The following is a 6,750-nucleotide window of genomic DNA, read 5'->3' as shown; positions in this document are numbered from 1 at the left end:
TCCTTTCACCTCCCCCCTCCCAGTTAAAAGCAGCGCTCCTTGCCTGGTGTAACTGCGTGCGGTTTCAGCACCTGGAGTGGGCTGCCCAAGCGGCCCGCGCCCTTTCCCTCTCACGCACACGGACACGGGGGGATTTGCGCGCAGGCAGCACCTGAGCGCTCCCCGGCACCCCCAGCTCCAGCGGGAAGGATGGGCGGCCCTGCGCAGCTCAGCGGGTGCTGCTCTTGCTGCAGGAACCCGCAAACCGAGCGAGAAGCCCCGCGCTTGCGAAAGGAGACGGAGTGGAAACCCTTGACACTAAATTCAGCGCAAATAACTGGCACGGCAAACACACGTGTAATGTTTGTGACTACTCAGTTTTACCACTGGACTGAAATTAACCGCTAGGTTTAACCAGCCAAAAGTCCCGCTTAAATCTATACCTTCCAGCGCCTGCCTGCCCGGGACCCGGAGCCAGGTGCTGTCAGCTTTCTGGAAAGTGGAAGTTCAGGGGCAATTGGGAAGTGCATTAAGATTAAGAGCTGGATCCTACATTTCCCGCCTCGTGCTGCTCTGCAGCGCTTCCTAACCGCGCTCAGCCCCTTCCCAGCCTCCCGACCAGCCCTGTTCCCTCTGCCTTTGCCCCTGAGATGCGGCGAGGAGGATGAGGATGAGGATGAGGATGAGGATGAGGATGAGGATGAGGAGGCGGATGAGGATGAGGATGAGGATGAGGATGAGGATGAGGATGAGGATGAGGATGAGGATGAGGATGAGGATGAGGAGGCGGAACCGGGGCCGCTGCCGCGCGAGGAGCTGCGCCCAGGTGCAGCCGCCCCCCTCAGCGCCCTGCACCCTCTTTAAAACGGAGCAACGGGCGATAAACGCAGGGAAAATCAGCAGCTTGCACGGACTGCAAAGCCGTAGCGGCTTTAAATCCATTTTGAAGACCGCATTATTGTTATTTTTCCCCCAAAGGCATTTGTGTGGTTTGTGTACTCCAAGCCCACTAACTTTCACTAAAATTTGTGGGCAGTCCCAGTGTATTGGTTGTCTCCAAGGGCTAAAGTTTCTGAGAGGAGCGAAGGGTGTCTCTGGTACTCAGCGCCTCAGGAGACGGATGAGTTAAATCAGTCTTCCCAGGTGGGTGAGCGAATTACGGGGAAAAATAGTTTTTCTCCACGTGTTTTAGTTGGACTGCAGCAACTGATGATTTTGAAAGAAACCCACAAATCTGTTGGAGGGAGGGAAAAAGGAAAAAAAAGTTTAAACATTTATGTGTTTTTATTTTTAATAAAATATTTTTCTTTTTCTTTTTTTTTTTTAGTAAGTGCTACACTTTGCATTATATTTCAGTGTGATTACTCACTGTCTTCTTCCACGGAGAAACAAAGGCGACTTGGTTTAACTTTCTGCACTTACAAGATTTCTTGTGCAGCTTATGTGAGTTTGTATATCCCTTTCTAATAGTGTTTGAACTCATTGCCTGATTTTAGCTGAATTTGACAGAGGTGCCCAAGATAACTACTTTGCTAAATTTATTTTTGAAARTAGTCAAGTAGAGAAGAGAAAAACCTTTAAATTCTCCAGCTACAGGAAATGTTGCAACATGAACTCAACCCTTATTAGATACCAGAGAATCCACGACAGAAAGCGGCAACTGTGGGTAAAGCCTCAATCTCCCCGCTTTACAGTGCATCAAAGTCACTGCTTCCATCACAAGAAATGTCATAGAAATTCAGGCAGTGCTACCTATGGATCTAAGTGTTTTAAGATAAGAACTTACTAAAAATAGTTTAGACTCGTGTGCTTTTTCGTTGTTACTACTGTTTTGTTTTGGCAGGAATGTCAGCTCCACCCAACTCTTCACAGCCATTTTTCGCTTTAACTAGTGACTACAAAAATCCCAAAATCTCTTGCTTACCCGGCTGCTGCATTCAGCGCAGAGCTCCTGGCTCTGGAGCTCACATTATATTGACCAACAGCGATTTTCACAGCGAAATTTTCAAAAGCAAGTTTTTTTTTTCTTTTTTTTTTTTTTCCCTCTCATTCCTTACAAAATAATTTTTAGGCTTATCCTGCGCTCCTGGAGTGATGGGAATCTGCCGGTGTGAGGGAAGCCGCTTTGGAAGCTGCTTTGCAGAGGTCTGTGCGGTGCCTTGCGGGCTGCTGGGTGAGGCGACGCAGGGAGCAGAAGGAGCCCAGGCGCTTATACACCTTATAYGCCTTATGGTAAGCGCCTCCTGGGAGGCAGGTTGAATTGACAACACGCTGTGGTTGCTAAAGGTCATACAAAATCTGTGTGTTTTCTTCTGGAGGAAACCTGGATATAGTGACCTGGAGTTAAGTTCAGAGTTTTATGAAGCTTTTGTACTGGTAACGCCACAGCCGGGTCTGTCTGGAAAAAGATGTTTTCTTGTAAAGGAATCACATGTATTTTCCCTTAGAATCTTTCCTAATATCCAGCTGTTATTATTCATTACTGTTTGTAGTAAAAATAATGCAAAAGCTAATTGCAAATAATAAAGAGTCTATTTGAGAACAACTCAGATACCTGAGGATATAAACAGCTAAAAGTGTATGGTATTTCTGATTTCTGTCTGCACTGCTGAATCCAGAGTATCACTCCRCCTCAAAAAAAGAGACAGGATTTCAAATGAAATTTCAGTGAGGAATGGAAATATATGTGAGTATGTGTGTGTGTGTGACAGAAAAGTGCAAGGCACCCCACGATCCCTATGTATTTATGTGTACATGAAACTGTGCACCCAGTGCCCCGAGGTGAGGCGGTTCCGAGGCCGACCTCGTGCCCGCGGTTCCCTGCTCCGCTCTGGAGCGGGGAGCGGCCCGGCCGCCGGCAGCAGCTCCTGCCTGCGGAGCCGCGCGAGGCCTCGGAGAGCTCCGGCCTGAAACGGGCGCTCCCACAAGGACAGGGAAGCAGCCTCGCTCCCGCTCGCTGCTCCCGCTTGCTGGCTCCAAGGCCAGCCAGATTCTGCAGGATTTGGGTTTTCTGCAGGATTTTTTTTTTTTTTTTTTTTTTAAGTTTGTTACGGATCCTAGTGTATCCGAGCTAGCTACATAAAAGCTGCTCTGAGTAGGTCCAGGCAAGTGGTCCCGGCGTCTCCAGACCATGGCGTGGACATAGCCTGGGGTCACAGCAGTCTTGAGATGACGCATCCTGTTGCCTTAGAGTTTTGCCCTTAAACTCTAACTTGTAAACAGACTAAATGCATTTTCAGGCCTAGGCGCATGCGTGTGGAGAGCAGCATGGTTCTCAAACGAGGAGTGGAAAGATCCAAAAGTCCTTCCAAAGAAAAAAAATGTCACAACAGAAGCAGAGGAATAAAGAAACCACACAAACACTTCCCTCACTTTAAAATCGGAGAGACCATTTTTTTCCCTAAGCAAAGGCAAAAAAAAAAAAAAAACCCACCCCAACCCTTATTTACATCCCACGCTGCAATATAAACTGTATCTAAGACCATATCCAACTGTAAATATGGATTATCTATACACTCAAGTTTTCTCCCAGTTTTGTTTACATGATGTTTAAGAAGCAGAGATCAGAAACACTAGGGAAAAAAAAGGAAGGGGGGGCAGGGAGGGTAAATTTGCCCCAGAAAGAGCCTCTGTGCAGCTACACAGACAGGAAAGAAACAAACAAACAAAAAGATCAAAAAAAAATAAAGGAAACGGGAGAGCGAGGCATGAAATTGTCTCTGTCTCTCTTCCTCGGGTAACTGCTGCTCATCCCACGTCAAGGGAAGGGACGGGGAGGGGAGGAACTCTCGGCAGCTCCATCCCGGCCGGGTGGAGTCGGACCACCGGGGAGAAGGAAAGAGGGAGTCTGAGAACTGCAGCTGCCTTCCCTTCTCCGGGAGGAACATCTGCGGGAGGAAATCCCGCGCTGCAGCAGCGCAGGAGGAGGAGGAGGAGCGGGCACASGCAAGGAACGTTCCCAGGGATGCACTGCACGGATAACTGTCCCACTGGGTGGCTTCCCAAATGGCTGCAACGCGCGTCCCTCCCCCCTCGGACAGGAGGCAAGGAGTGTTGTTGTGTGGGACAGGCCAGCCCAGCCTCTGTGCAGCGCCTCGTTCCAGCATCCTGCCTCTTGGGMTGCTTTTGATGGCCGGGCTGAGCAGGGAGGGAAGAACCTTTCCTCACTGACAACACGCTGTTTTGCTCCTACCTTTGGCCCTGCTGGCAGTGGTCCATGCAGAGATCAGACAGGAGATGGCAGTTAACTGGGAACAGGGCCCATCACCCCATGGCCAGTGCTCTTCTACAGGAGGCCACTGTCATTCCGTGGGTGGGAGGAGAATGAGGCATAGGGAAGACGAGTAGTTGTCCACCAGTCACATGTAGGCTCAGTGTAGACTTGGGAAGCACTCCGAAGCACCTTGAGATCAGAAGGCATTTCTGCTCCCTGAAATCCAGGTGAAGTCTGGGAAGGGAAGGCCTATGGAGGGGATCCCTCTCTGACTGTGTCTACACTAGTGAGGAAAACAGGCTACGGATCATCCTCTGCTCCTGAAGTCTCACGTTGTGCCGGGGGTTACATCCACACACACCCACATGCTGTTCCACACTCAGCACAGGGTGAGAACTGTCCCTGGCACAAAGGCTTCCCAAATTACATTGGGACACTGTCTGGGAAAAAATTAGTACAAGCCAAGAGCACAACAAAGATTTTATATATATATATATATATATATATATATATATATATATATATACACACAAACACACACATATATATATAATTGGGCAGTATAAAAAACAGGCAGGCCATGTGCCCTGGCCTTGTTTTACTGACCAGCGTAGCCTCAGAAGCTGAAGTGATCAAGGTGCCTGGTGTCTCACCAGACGTTTGTGCTCTCTTTTTCTCTCGATGGGTCTGCGACTTTCTTTTATGGGATGGAAATTCTTAGTGGAGGATCTCTTTGCTATTTGTGTCTGGAATCTAATGTATGTGTTTAGAGGTGTCTAGAAAGAAGAGATGTTAACAACAGATTTATACAAAATTTGTCACTATGTGCAAAATTATGACCTTGGCAACCACAATTCAGTCCTAGAGGCTGCTAAACTCTGAAGTGCTTCATGGAGTTGTGAGTTTCATGACACCAAAGTCTGACACAAGCCCTTTAAGTCCCTCTTTCTGGACACTGTCAAGTAGCTCCATTCTTATCTCGTGCCTAAACCTGACCAAAATCTAGAATTCAGGTATTCCCCTGGCTAAGTCCACAGAACGGCTTTGGGCAGCAGTAGGTGTTCCCTGAGCTGCCTTGTCGTGTTTCTGCTGCTGTAAGGCAGGTGGTTGCTGAGCTGATTCTCGTAGGTCGCTTTACACAGAGCTACACACAAAGGAAGGGACACTGTCGAGGAGCCAAAGTTAGTATCTTCCTTGAAACTTTTCTTCAAGCTCTTCTTCCTGCTCACCAATATCTGAGGTCACTGCAGCCTCCTTACCCCATTCTGGAGCTTAAGAACATTTTGGTAATCAACAGATAGGGCCAGGAAGGTGCTATCAGCACTACCAGCAGAAAAGAAAGCTCTAAGTTGGATCAGGAGTACCTCTGCACTGGTGCTTCTGGCATTGCCAGCCCTCACAGAACCACAATCAGAATCTAGATGATGTTTTTGTTTTCTGTGGAGTACGACTACCAGGAGCTGTGTGTTGCTATCTTCTTGCAAATAAAATTCATCTCCATTCGAGGTCCYCGCAAACCAACAGGGTAAATACAGATGACGGACAATAGAGAAAGTAACTCTGTGCATAAATCTCATGGGATAAGGCYGCATTCTTCCAACAGCCGGAGGGGGACATACTGCATCTCCTGAGAGGGGTTTCACAAGACACAATCCTGGGCAATAGTGTGGGGCCTTCTGATCCCAATATTTTCTCCATGYTTATCATTGCCACAGAGGTCACTCTGCAGAGTCTGTAAGTATTCACTTTTAGAGGCTGTGTATTAAAGTACTGAAGTACTTTAAGTATTTCTATACTGTAGAAAAAAATTCATCCTGACCATATCTCTTTTCTTTTAAGGCTACTTTGCTGCCATTTTCTTCATTTGTTTATACCATAAATACATTCATTTATACAGCACAATATTCTATATGTTATAAAATTATAGGAATTTTATTAAATTGGACAGAATCTTGCTTGAAGTCTGACTATGGTGCATGTGGTTTTGGTGCAACTAAGCCAGCGAGTAGTGTACAGTGAAAGAGAGTACACTGCTGGCTTGAGTTATCATACCGAGCATATGCTACAATATGACGGAAATGCGAGAAGACTCAACTGAGTTTATAATGCCGCCTGATAAACTAAGCCCTAAGGCGAAGGATTCTCTCCCTGGATGATCTCTTGCRCAGGTTTAAGCTTGTTCCCTGCTGACTGCCAACTTCTGGGAGACTTCTCATAAGTAATCTGCAATATCATATGCACGTTGCTGATGATCATTGCTAAAATTCATTTCTATGGAATTTCCAGGAGATGGACTGCTCCTGGGTACCATTTCTTAAAATCTAAAATTCATCACATTTCTCTACAGTCACAGAGTATGTAAAATACAGTCGTACAATACTGTTACCTCAGCCCTCACTGCAGGCTGCATCAGGGGGCTGTCCAGTTCTCTGCTATCCGCCTACATTTTCCCACAGTCTATACTGGATTTTGAGATTTTATGGTGAGCATATCTGATTGAAAATGAATCCTACAAGAACAACAACAAAAAATCCAGATAAGTATTTGTTTGAATTCAT

This window comes from Nothoprocta perdicaria, unplaced genomic scaffold, assembly GCF_003342845.1.
Source record: "Nothoprocta perdicaria isolate Ctin4 unplaced genomic scaffold, notPer1 scaffold_52, whole genome shotgun sequence".
Taxonomy (NCBI): Eukaryota; Metazoa; Chordata; class Aves; order Tinamiformes; family Tinamidae; genus Nothoprocta; species Nothoprocta perdicaria.
Note: the sequence above shows the minus strand (reverse complement) of the source record.